General features: G+C 44.8%; 1 long non-coding RNA gene across 2 annotated transcripts; it reads right to left on the bottom strand.

The window, feature by feature from the left end:
• Window positions 1–7,170: 7,170 nt before the first annotated feature.
• On the bottom strand, window positions 7,171–10,745 carry LOC129151667 (uncharacterized). Of its 2 annotated transcripts, none has more exons than XR_008558320.1 (4): window positions 10,532–10,745; window positions 9,662–10,274; window positions 9,138–9,444; window positions 7,171–7,230 (listed from the first exon to the last, which is right to left on the bottom strand). It is a non-coding gene; the product is annotated as an uncharacterized LOC129151667 (long non-coding RNA). The 2 variants fall into 2 exon arrangements; XR_008558319.1 differs by having other exon boundaries at window positions 7,177–7,230; window positions 9,109–9,444.
• Window positions 10,746–13,291: the final 2,546 nt, after the last annotated feature.

Below are 13,291 nucleotides of genomic sequence, written 5' to 3' on the forward strand. Positions count from 1 at the left end.
GACAACTGGATATCTACACTAATAAAAGAGCAACATGCTAATCGACTGTACCTTTGCGATGCCCACCAGCCAATCAGGAGTGGGTATGCAAATTAACCCAACAAATATGGCAGGTTAATTTGCATACACAGGCAGTGAGTGGCCAGGGGTGGGGAGGGACGCTTGCGTCATCGCCATGGTGACGACGCAGGTGTACCGCACCACCCCAGGTGCTCCGGGCCTCTGGGCAGCGTGGGAAGGCAGAAAGGTGGCTCCAGGCAGAGCGAAAAGGCAGCTCTGGCCAGAGTGAAGGCGGTGCCGGCAGCCAGGGGAAGATTTCTTGCACAAATCTTTGTGCATCGGGCCTCTAGTCCACTTATAAAAGAAGGAGGTTGGATCCTTACCTCACAACATTTATAGAAATGAACTTGAAATAGATTAAAGACCTAAATCTAAGAGCTTAAATTGTAAAATGCTTAGAAGGAAACACAGATGTCAATTTCTGTGAACTTGAATTAGGCAATGATTTCTTAGATACACCAAAGGAGCAACCACCAACCAAATAAAAAACACAAATATTGGACTTCTTCAAAATTAAAAAGTCTTGTGCTTCAAAGGATGCCATGAAGAAAGTGAAAAAGACAACCCATAGAGTAGGAAGAAATACTTGGAAATCATATATTTGACAAGGGACTTGTATCTAGAATATATAAAGAACTCTTACAACTCAACAGTAATAAGACAACTCATTAAAAAAATGGGCAAAGGATTTGAATAGACATTTCTCCAAAGAAGATATACAAATGGCCAATAAATACATTGAAAATCTGTTCAACATTATTAATCATTAGGGAACTATAAATCAAAACCTCAATGAGATTATCTGCTCTTTACCTACATGGGTACTGGTGTGCCAAATCATTCATTGGAACTCTATTAACAACCGGGGGAAGTAGCAGTGGAAGTAGAAATGAAGAAATTCCAGGTGCTTTATTGAAGTAAAGATATGCACAATTATTCTTACAAACAGGTAACCTCTGAGGAAGGAGACTGATCCCATAAAAGTTGTACGTGATTGGATCCTTAGGACGTAAGAGTTCAGTTGAAATACATGGCTGTCCAGGATCTAATCCTAGAACTATTTAGAAGTCACTTGACTACAAATACATAATTAAATGGTCCAACAAGTACATTCAACACTATTCCTGATGTTGGCATTGAGGTAAGGTCAAGGTATTGCAAGCCCAGTTGGATTTTTATGTTATAGTGGCCTTTACCTTTTGTTTATCATTGTGACCTGGCACATTCTCCTTCCAGGGAAACAGGGTTAGTCCTTGAATTAGAGTCTTTTATCAGCAAAGATGAAATTAAAGAGATAACAACATTTTAAAAACTTATTGTAAGTAACTTTTACGAGATGTGAGGTCATTTGTTTGGCTGATAACCTATCTTTACTTCAATAAAGCACCTGGAATTTCTTCATTTCTACTTCCACCGCTACTACCCTGGTTCAGACCACTTCATCTCTTATCTGCACCACTGTCATAGTCTCAGAATTCATCTCCCTTCTACCATGGTTGGACTTTTCACACACCAACATGTAAACCTGAGCATGTCACTCCTCTACTTCTTCAATGACCTTTTCACTGCTCCATGAACACAAAGGAAAATGCTGACCATGGCCACAGGATCATGTGTGCTCTGGTCCTCACCTGTTCTACAACCTCATCTCATGCCACTTTTGCTCTCATTCACCATCCCTCCAGGCACACCATGGTTCCCTCTGCTCCTCTCTCTAAGCATGTTCTTAAGTTGGGGGCTTTAGAGGAGGTAATTAGTCACACCTCAGTCCTCTTTCATGAGTGTGGAATCAACTGGGGAAAAGAGAGAGGCTCAAACCCAGAAAGATCAAAATATCAGCATTATTCCTGAAAACACTGGATTGAAAAACAGACTTAGAGGTATAGCTATAATGAGATCTTCTTAGGAACCAAAATTTCCTTGTAGAACTACAAGGACTAGGGCAGAGGGATTTCATCTCTACTTACTTCAGGCCCCTTCCTGGTTTATTTCTTGGTGATTGCAGAAACTAGTAAGTACTTTGTCTAATAATAAATGGCATGCTTTATGGTAGCAGTTACCATGTTAACACAATTCCGAAATAATTGTAGAGATACTGAACTTTTTCTCCCCTTCAAGTTTTCACTTTTGCAATTTATGGGAAATTTATCATATGTGACTCACAGTCATTTTCTCAGGAAACACATTTTGAAAATAATTGTGGTTTTGTTTTGTTTTTCTGGAGAAATCCAGTAACTGGAAAATGTATATAACTTGCCATCCCCTTCCCATCAAACCAAACAAATAGTTTCATCCATGTAATCCTGCGTTGGAGCAGAGTTCTGTGAAATAACACTGAACACTATTATCAAAATTTTCATAGACCTCAAACAGATAATTATATTTAACTTTTCACCATTCTCACCTGAAAACAGCCAGGAGCTCTTAGTGGAAACTATGGTTTGAGCATCAAACACTTAAATATGAAGCAAAAAAAAAAAAAAAAAAAAAAAGAACTGCAAGGTAGCTGAATTAAAATGCAATTTGTCCTTGGCCAGTGTGGGTCAGTTGGTTAGGTGACGCCCCAGGCATCAGAAGGTTTCTGGTTTGCTTCCCAGTCAAGGCACATGCCCGGGTTGTGTGCTCCATCCCTGGTAGGGGGTGTGCAGGAGGCAGTCAGTCCAGGTTTTGCTCTCACATTGATGTTTCTCTCTCTCCCTCTCCCTTTGTCTCTCTAAATAAATAAATAAATAAATAAATAAATAAATAAATAAAGCAATCCGTCTTGTAAACTCTGATTGTGGAACAAATTCTGCCCTCTTCAGGCCAAACAGAAACAAACAAACAGAAGAGTGGTTCCAGAGCTGCTTCTTTTGGTAAAGCTTCCCAGGCTATTTGAAAATGGAATCCTAGTGTAGCAATGCTTTTCTCTATCAGTTCCTTCCATACCGCTATCCCTACAATGGCCACGCAGTTCTCTAGGCAGGCAGGAACATTTCTTTGACGGGAAGAGACGGACACACCCAAGTGCGGTGATTTGCCGGGAGCTGCTTGGTATGGAGCAGGAAACCCTGGGTAAGACTCTGCCTTAATGGTGATCTAGAGGTCAAAGGCATTGGTCCTAGGCTCAGCTGTGACCATTCCTGATTCTGGATAGTCTCACACTTGCATGGGAGGGAGGAAGACAAACTGTAACAGTTAGAATTCTGTTGTTCCAAGTGACAGGAACCAAACTGATCCAGAAAAGGGAATTTGACAATTCCAGGGGGAGGTCGGGCATGGATTGATGAAGGAGGTCAAGTATGTCACCAGGGCCTAGCTTTCCTTTTATCTTTTGGTTCTCCATCCTCTGATTTGCACTATTCTCAGACAGGCCTTTTCACTGTGGTAAGGGCTTGGTTGCTGCAGTTTTAAACCTTTCCATCATTTCAAATCCAGTGAAAAAGAACAAAAATGTTTTCCCCCAGGAGTCCTAGTCTGGGTTCTATTGTGTCTCAGTGACTGTTATTGAGTGGACTAGTCAACATGACCACGTATTGGACCAGGCCTAGGTCCCATGCTCTACCACTTTGACTAGGCTGGGACAAGGAGAAGTAGGTTCCTGGAGGAGCCTTTAGGGACCTGCTCTTCCCCTCCTTCCCCCCCCCCCCTCGTCACACACCCCTTGGCTTCTTTAGTAGGATGACAGACTTTGGTTTACTCTCCCCTCTTAAATTTCACACAGTGTGGGAGCAATACTTTTCTGTGAGGAAATAAGTGTATGTGAGAAAAGAAGAATGGATGCCGTGTCAGGAAAAAACAAAATCCACTACCTCTATGTTTTAGTAGCCTGTTCATGCTTGAAAATGTCAATTGTTAAGAGAACTTTGCTTCAGATTTGGCTTCCAGAGCCATGCCAGCCATTCCAGCTGTGAGGGAATGAAGCCGGGAAAGGCTGCAGAGGCTGTGTCCCGCTCATAAATTCCAGCTTCAACCCCAGCAAACCACCTTCATCATCACTCAAGGAGCCAGTTAGCCCAAGTGACGCACTAATTCCCTGGCATGTGTGCAGGGTAGCTGGAGTGGCTCAGTGGTTGAGCTTTGACCTATGAACCAGGAGGTCACAGCTTGATTCCCCACTCAGGTTCTATTGTGTCTCGTGCCTGGGTTGTGGACTAGATCCCCAGTGTGAGGCATGCAGGAGGCAGCTGGTCAGTGATTCTCTCTCATCATTGATGTTTCTATCTCTCCCTCTCCCGTCCACTCTGAAATCAATGAAAAAATATATATATAAAAAAAGAATTTCATGATAGAGAACCAAGATGCTTCATTCACAATCCAAAGCAGAAAGAGGGCAGTGTTTCTAGTCTATAACCATTAGCTTAATTAGATCGCTTCATTAGACTACCCAATGACAACTGGCAAATTAGCATCAGTTAGTTATTTCCCTTTGAATAATAATTTCCTTTGAATTCCAAAGGGAATTCAAATCATGAAGATATATTTTACTGGGAAAATAAGAAGGTGAAAAGGAGTACAGTATAATTTAGGAGCCCAAAAAGTATTAATGATGTTTTTCACACTACAGGTTTTCATTGTATTCATATTATCAAACTTTATAATAGTGAGATTATTATATATGAGAAGAATTTAGTTTTATCAGTGAGAATAGGCCAAAGGAAAGGAAAATTCTTAGTAAGGAAAATGTTTTGGCTATGCCAGAATTTTATAATCCTTCATTTTTAAGTCATCTAACATTCCAGAATTGTTTCCATGTTACACTTAGGTTAGTTAAAGCAGGAGGCATTGTTGTGAAATTCCTTAAGCCATAAACAAAGCAGAAGCTTGCAAAGAACCCAGTTCTTCTAAGGCCCAGCTAGATAGGAATGAGCAGATTAGGAATGAGAGGCCCGGTATGGAATGTCACCTGGTAGAAAGCCTCAGGTGCCTAGCAACAGACAAAGCTGGGAAATCAAGACTCTTGCCCCCAGGGTGGCTTTTTTCCTCTCTAGTTTATCACTTGTCATGTGGTTTAGATTCACTGAATTTTCATATCAATGGTCTTGTGGTTTAGACCCTCCCCTGACCTTTCTTCCCGAAACATGCTGCTGGTCATGTGGTAGACCCTCTTAGAGGAGGAACACGGAGGCCGGAGAATAGCCTCCTGTGACTCCCATACAAGCCTTTGCATGGCCACTCCCTTAAGCCCTCAAGACAATGAGGTCTGACTCACATCAAATAATCTTAGGAACACAGCCTCACATCTGCTGACCGCAGAGGCAGAGAGAACATCTAGGCCTCAGTTGTGTTTCAGCTCCAGGCCCAGAAAAGCAGCAAGGCCAGGTGGGGAGACCCCATGGCTGACATCAGGACCAGATGCAATGACTAATGACCAGCTGCCCTGGCACCAACCAATTAGTAGAGGCCACGACCCCGAAAGGACGCACCTGGAAAGTGGATGAAGATACTATTGAGACCCTCCCCTAGGGTCTCCCATTAGAGCCCTGCCTTTAGAGAGGGGAGAAGCGGTCCTCAGTGGACCCAGGTGCTCGCTCTTTCTCTTGGGCACACCAGTGCCTTCCCCCCTCCTTCCTTTCCCCCAGGTGTGTTCTCTCTGCCTTTTTCTCCCCTAAGCTCCAAGGGCCCACACAACCCAGGCAGCTTCCTTCTATCTACCTCTGTGACTTTCTAAATAAACTTTCTCCTTCAATTTAAATTCCTTGGCTCTGAATTCTTTCTTTGCTGAACTCAAGTACTGAGGTTGCTGAACTGAGGCCCAGTACCATTCTGGTGCATTTCACCAACAGCACCATGCTACTTCTGCTTTAGAAATGCGCCTTTCCTCCTGCCCTGGCTGGGTGGCTCAGCTGGATGGGGTGTTGTCCCACACACCAACAGGCTGCCGGTTTGATTCCTGGTCAGGGGACATACCTAGGTTGCAGGTTCGATCCCCAGTCAGGCCATATACGGGAGGCAACCAATCGATGTTTCTCTCTCTCTACCTTCCTTTCTCTAAAAATCAATAAAAACATATCCTCGGGTGAATATAAAAAAAAAAAAAGTGTCCTTCCCTCTTTGTGTTTCATGCTGATATCAGTGCTAACGGGTAGGTTCAAACTTTTGTAGTGGATGTTGAGATTTACATGATTAGGGTTCATAATTGCAACAGCCAAAGCTTACGTTGTATGATTTGTTCTCACAGAATTCCTGGTAATGATGTAGAACTAGGCTTGGAAACTGAGCGGGAGCCAGGAAGGGAGGTAGCAGGATGGACCACAACCATAAACCAGCCACAAGCTCAGTCAAGTGAGGACCCTTTGCCATTGCAACTGAGCATTCTGCTGCCACTGGAAACTGGTTGCCGTTGGATTAGGATTGTCGGATAAAATACTTAAATTTAAATGATTAATAAACAATGTGTAATTGTTTTTAGTGTAATATGTCCCATGCAGTCAATATTTGGGACATATACTAAAAAATACTAAACAATTATTGTTTTTTAATATGAAATTTGAACTTATCATAATTGGGTCTTTTGTATTTTCATTTGCAATTCTACATTCAATGTACCATTGCTACTTGCCACTGCTATCCCTGGAAACAAGCTACCACTGCCACCCACGTGGATTTTCCAGGAGGTTCCTGGCTTTTTGCCTCATGGATTCTCAAAGGAACCTGATTGAGACAGTGTGTGTGATCCGTGGAGTTTCTGTTACACGCCCCTGCTCCAGCTGCAACAGAGGCCAGAAAGCTGATGGTGTCTCTGTTGTCTCTTATTATCCACGGAAGGTGGCCTCTGTCTTCTACTATGTCTTACTATTACATTTCTCAGACACAGGGATGGGGCAGTAGTGCGTTTCAGTTATTGAAGGAGAAGGAAAGCTAAATGCCTACCCTGTTTTCTCTTTCACACACGCTTCTTCCTGTTGCCGAGGGGCCAGGCACGATGATATAATTCTCTTTGCCAGTGACTGGTTCAAGAACCCAGATCTCAGCCAGTTAGCACAGGGCATCTCCTTGGCCACAAGGGGTTGTTTGAGGATTGGGCACGTGACTTAATCTGGGCCAAGGGGCTGAGGGGAAAGTTCGCTAGAGGATTCTAGAGGCACTTCCCTTATCCTGGGGTCTGCACGAAGAAAGGACCTCACCTTCCTCCAGAGGTGGTTTTGTGCAGTCGTGAGGCTGGATATTCTGCAGCCTCCTGCTTCCAGCCTGAGGTGAAGAACAGAGGGAGAAAATGAGGGCAGAAAGCATCGAGGTAACTGCAGAGAAGTAGAGCTGGAACCACTGGATTAAGGCCCCCGTGCCTCTCGCACATCTGGATGCCCAGGTACCTGCTCCGATCCGCTTGTGTTTCGGCAACACGGCTGGGTGTTCTTGTACTTGGAGCCAAAACAACCCAACTGAAAACAGAATTCATGAAGAGGGAGCCACCCTTGTAAGCTTTATCGTTTGTGGGGTTCCGAAAGTTCAGCATAATGTGTTCTGATCGAACTAGAAATCATTGCTATTATGGAATTTGTGAGGCGAAGATTAGCATTTAAATGAACGCAACACAAATAACTGGCGATTCGCTTCACTGAGCCGGGGAAGCAGTTACCATGATTGACAGATTGCTGTTCCTTTTGCATGAGTGCTGGGGTGAGCCAGCCTCTCAGAGGGTACCCTCTGAGGAGAGAAATGTATTTAAATTCCTGGAAAGGCCTACGGTACAAACATAAATAGGATTCTGAAACTACCTTCCCTCCTTCATTCTTCACTCTGGGGAGGGGGGACAGCTACAGTGTTCGCCTGCCTAGCAACACCCCCCCCCCCCCCCCCCGCTTTGGTTAGTAACTCCCTGCTGGTCCTTGGGAGAATTCTCTCTCCTCCATTCCCTGCAATCCTGTTGGACTAGCCATCTAGGCACCACAGCTGCTCCTGGTGCCTAAGCCCAATGGTAGGCCTGTGACTTCAGGCCAAATTCAGAAGAATTCTCCAGGGCAGTGATGCAAGAGGGAAACATCTCTGGTGTTATTAGTAAAGGCTTTGCCTTTTTGAGGCTTGATTCTGCTCCCACCACCGCCCCCAGTGGCTTTGAGCGAATTTCTCTTGCATGTTGCCAAAACCCTTAGCTGACTGATACTCTCGACCTAACAATCCTCAAACACAACCTAGCCTTTATTCAGGAGTTGCATTTTCGATTTTCAGTAGGCATGTGTGACTATAAGCCTGATATAAACCTGATTATAACTTCTACCATGTGCCTAAATTATTGCATAATCAATTACTAACAAAACCTTCACAGGGAATTAATGTATTGAAAATTCAAGTGTGTTTTTAAGGTTAAGAACCCAGTTGTACAGCACTTACTGTGTCCAAGACATTGTTTCTTGGTTTAATCATCATTATAATCCAGTGATGTAAATACTATCATCATCCCCATTTTACAGATTTTCAAACTGGAGCACAGAGAGGTTAAGTAACATTCTCAAGGTCACACAGCTAGAATATGGTGAACTTGCGATTCAAACCATGGCAGTCTGACTCCAGTCCACGCTCTTATCTGCTGCGTAAAAGCTGGCATCATTAGAGTACTAAGACCTAAACGACAAAACGGACTTCCCATGACTGAGGTCAGTTGTGACAGGTCGTAGTGATAGGAGGCCTTCCAGCGCAGAAGCAAGAAAGATCAACAGAGTTGGCTGCAGCTCCCGGACTTCAACTTCCAACTTTGAGCCACACGAAAACTGCTTAGGCTTTCCACGCACAAAACCCCTCAGCTAATTAGCTAGCAAACACGAACTAAGTCCCAACACCTGCTACTGTTTTTCTTTCCCTGTTGCCAGGTGCTCCACGAGCAGCCTTGGATCCATAAGTAATTACAATGGAAGCTAAATGATAAAAATTAATCATGTGCCTTTAACTTATCGATTTCCATTAACATACCCCATCAGACTGCGATACTTTAAAGGCTGCCACAGCAAAGGAGAGAGCAGAGGACCAAAGCCTTTCTGACAGTGACTCAGCGAGGAGTCAGATCCCCTCCGCGGTGAGAACGCTCCCATCTCACCATCAGAAACTATAGGAAGTAGCCAGGGAGGGACTCACCCATTCATCCGATGAAGCGCACTGCGTACCTGCTAAGTGCCAAGCACCGCCCTGGGCCCTGGGGTTCCGCGGAGAACAAGCAGACGACAATCAATCATTGCCCTCACGGCGCTGGCGTTCTATGGGGGGTTGTGGTTCCACAGCCACCGAAGAATTGAGAAAGCCCGACTCCCTCTGCCTCCTGGTTGTGTCCATGGCTCTGATGCATGAAGGAACGAGGTCACCTGAGGGCCGTGCTGAGCTGTGCATCTGGGCAGGTCAGCTGGCCGGGTCCTGACGGAGGTGCCCCAGGAAAGGACACTTTGGCTCAAGACTGCCTGGCAGAGGCAACCATGTCTGCTGGGAGATGGTGAGAATGTATCGTGTGCCCAGGGTTTTCCATGAATAAACCAACGCACTTGTTTATTCTAACGCACTTCATTCTCACAACCACCTGGCTTCTGCAAGCAGGAGCACTGCATCCCCGAGACTGCTGCCCTGGACTCGTCTTTCTTCTTTCATCCCCCTCCCCAAAGGGCTACCGTCCTTCACCCCACACCTTGGAGGTGCGCACCTTGCCTGAGGACTAGTACAAGACCCGGCCAAGCATCCACGGGTTCTTCTCAAAATACCAAACGGTCTGTGATTTCAGAGGAGTTTGTGAAAAACAACTTACATGGATCCTACTGGTAAAACCAGAACTTGGGAGACTGTGAGGCGTACCAGCACAGTCGCCTGATGATGTGGCCATTATCTCGGTGGCAAGCACTCAGCCTGTGCCTGCATCCGGCCGGGGAAGCGCCTCTGACCCCCCGTGGGAGGCTGCCGGGCCTCTGACCCCCCGTGGGAGGCTGCCGGCTAGAAGCCCAGCAGCTGTGGCAGGCGGTAACCAGCACCAGACACAGCTGCTCCTCGGAAGGTGAAGCGAGTGAGTAGCCATCGAGGTGATGCTGCTGACTCTCCAGCGGTAGGTGTGGATCCAGGTTTGTCAAACAGTACCACACACACGCCGTGACAGGAACTGTTGATGAGACTGAAAATGGCAGACCCAAGCCGAAGCCGGCGGCTGGGCTGGAGAATTCGGGAAAGGGATTTCTTTTCCAAAGAATCACCGGCTGCAGAGGCTGGTGCTCCGGGGGCTGAAGACCACCTGACAGCTGCGTCAGAGTCTGTTCCAGGCCCTGGTGCTGAAACATACAGACACAAAGCTCTTTTACATGCCCTTCCTGAACTTTTTTATTATTATTATTATTGTTTAAAGTATTACATAGGCCTTCCTGAAAATTTGAGGCCAGAGGTCATATGTTTTGCAAATAAGACCCTCAGGCCTTCTTCACTAAACTTTGTATTCAGCTTAGTTTAATGTAGATTTGAAATAGGCTGTTTCATAAAACAAAAGCAACATACAATGCAATCAATTAGGCAATGAGATTTGCCAACACACCTGTTTTGACTCCAGTTCTGTGAAGGTGAGGGGTGTCTTAGACGCCATTGCTTCTCTTAAGTGCTGTCTGCAGGGCGGCGGCCGTGATGGGGACCTTGCCTACAATGTCACACTTAGGCCTGGTATTGAAAACAGTACCACGTGGCAGCATTTCAGTTGAATTACAAGCATTGCTGATACGGATGTGTTCAGTTATTTGTTCTCTCTAATGCCTTCCTGGTTCTGGTCTGAAACTTCCTGTTGGCACCTGCCAGTGAGATCATCTTGCAGAATGGATGCCAGTGGCATGGAAGAAAGTCCCCCAGGCTGGGCTGGGAGCAGCTGAGGCATCTGCCGTTGAGTGCTTCTCTCAGAAATGCTGCTTGGCTAATCCCAATGATGGGACAGGGGCCAGTTTTGTTAAAAAAAAAAAAAAAAAAGCCTCCGTGATAAGAAAACACTGTGTTCTAGTTCATTGGTAGGGTTGTTTTTCCTTAATGGTACATGGTGTGTCTTACAATCAAGGGCATCTTGGAGTCAGTAAAACACAGGATTGTTATGCTCATTTCACAGATGAGGAAGCAGAGACACAATAATGTGAATAAACTTGCTCCAAATCCCAGAGCTAGTAAGTTGGCAGAGCCAGAATTTGATCCTGGCTGACTTAGAGTCTAAATACTCAGTTAACCATTGCACAATACTGTTCCTCAGCATTCATGCAGCCGCTTGAGGAAGGTTATTGTAGCCTGACTTACCCAGTTGGCCAACCACCTGATTCTTCGGGTGCCTACTATGTGCCAGACAGTGTCATATATTGGAGATAGGTCCAGTGGTGAGCAAAAACCTGGAGCTACTCTCAAGGAGCGCACAGCTTACTAAGGGAGTAGGTCTTAATTACACAACAACAGGAATAAATGCATAGTTGCAACTGTGCAGTAACAGGAAGGAGAGCTATTCAGTGCTATTAAAATGTAAAACGAGGGGCCCTTTTTATAATCTGGGAAATCAGAGAAGGCTTCCTGGAAGAAGAGTCCTTTGAGTTAAAGGTAAAGAGGCAAAGAGGGTGGAAGGAGGAGCATCCAAGAAAGAGGAAACAGCATGTAAAAAAGGCCTGGTGGTGGGAGAGAGGTTAGCGCCTTCCCAAACTGGAAAGAAGCCAGAGTGGCTATAGTGTGTGTGTGTGTGTGTATGTGTGTGTGTGTGTGTGTGTGTGTGTGTGTGTGTGTGTATTGGGGGGTTAGCCCAGAGAAACCAGAAAATAAGTGGCGTCTATCTTCTCTGTCCCTTGTCCCGCCTTTCTAGAATCTTGCCCCCATGGTAGCATCCTTTTCTCCATCCACTTCACCACCACCCTTCCTCTACCTGATCTCTGACTTTGAACTGTTCTCAGGATGTCTCTTTCTCCCCACTCCCTCTCCCAGAATGTACCTTAAAAAAAAAAAAAAAAAAAAAGGAGTATTGGGAATTTGATGTGTCACCATCTGGTATAACTTGCATGTTAATAAAGACCACTTGGGAGAGGATAGACACTGTTTACCATAGGAAATGAATAACTATTGGTATAATTTAAGGAGCCTGCAATGCGCAAGTTTCTCATAAAACTATAAACACAGGGTGACTCAATAAGGAAACAGCAGAGGAAAGTCAGGAAGATCTAATTCTCACCTTGGCACACAGGCCGTTCCAGGCTGTTCCTTGTGGCTAATTCTGCTTCTCCCTTCCTCCTGTATCTTGGCTTTCTCTGTACAAAAGAGTGGCTGGGTGGATGGCGTTCCCAGGCCCAATAAAGGCACAGACAAGGACGGAATAATTTCAATATATGAATTTTCCGCATTGCAGTGCTAACAACAGTAACAACAATGGCACAACCAACAATGATTGAGTGTTTTCTATCCTTTCCATCCCCAAGCCTTGTAAAAGAAGTTACCAGTAAACTTTCTGGTTAACATAAGCTAAACCTCAATCTTTGGATTCTTTATACCTGGACTATCTTGAATACACATTTGAGCTGACTTAGAAATGAATGCTAAAATTTTAAGAAAAAATAATTTGACTAATGTATTTCATAGATGTAGACTTAGCATTGAGGAAACTGGCTCAATTAAAAGAGATGCAGAGCCCTAGTCGGTTTGGCTCAGTGGATAGAGTGTCAGCCCTCAGACTGAAGGGTCCTGGGTTCGGTTCTGGTCAAGGGCACGTACCTTTGTTGCAGGGTCCACGGCCCTGGTTGGGGTGTGCGCAGGGAGGCAACCAATCGATGTGTCTCTCTCACATCAATGTTTCTCTCAGTCTCTTCCTCTCCCTTCCACTCTCTCTAAAAATCAATGGAAAAATATCCTCAGATGAGGAGTCTCTCTCTCACACACACACACACACACACACACCAAACAAACAAACAAACAAACAAAAAAAGAGATTAAAAAAAAAAAAAAAGAGATATGCAGAGATAAAATAGAGAGATGAGATCCTGAGGACACAGAGCTGAAAGGGAGCTTAAAGAACATGGATTCCAACTTTCTCATTGTACAGGGGGAAAAAAATTACATCCCAGGTAAAGTAAATTGTCCAAAGCCAGAGAATCCAAGAAAAAGATTTGGGAGGGTGAGGGTGACATGTTTACAAAAGCAAGTGCCAATAAAGAATTTGCTAGATTTAAGTCACATATTAATATGAAATTGCAAGTTGAATGATAGCTATTGCTAAACTAGGCATGAATGAAGATGAAGGTTGGAGAATGGTGTCTATATGGTTAGTGTTCCTCTGCTGAGAGCAGATGACCCC

The sequence above is a fragment of the Eptesicus fuscus genome, chromosome 15, assembly GCF_027574615.1.
Source record: "Eptesicus fuscus isolate TK198812 chromosome 15, DD_ASM_mEF_20220401, whole genome shotgun sequence".
Lineage (NCBI taxonomy): Eukaryota > Metazoa > Chordata > Mammalia > Chiroptera > Vespertilionidae > Eptesicus > Eptesicus fuscus.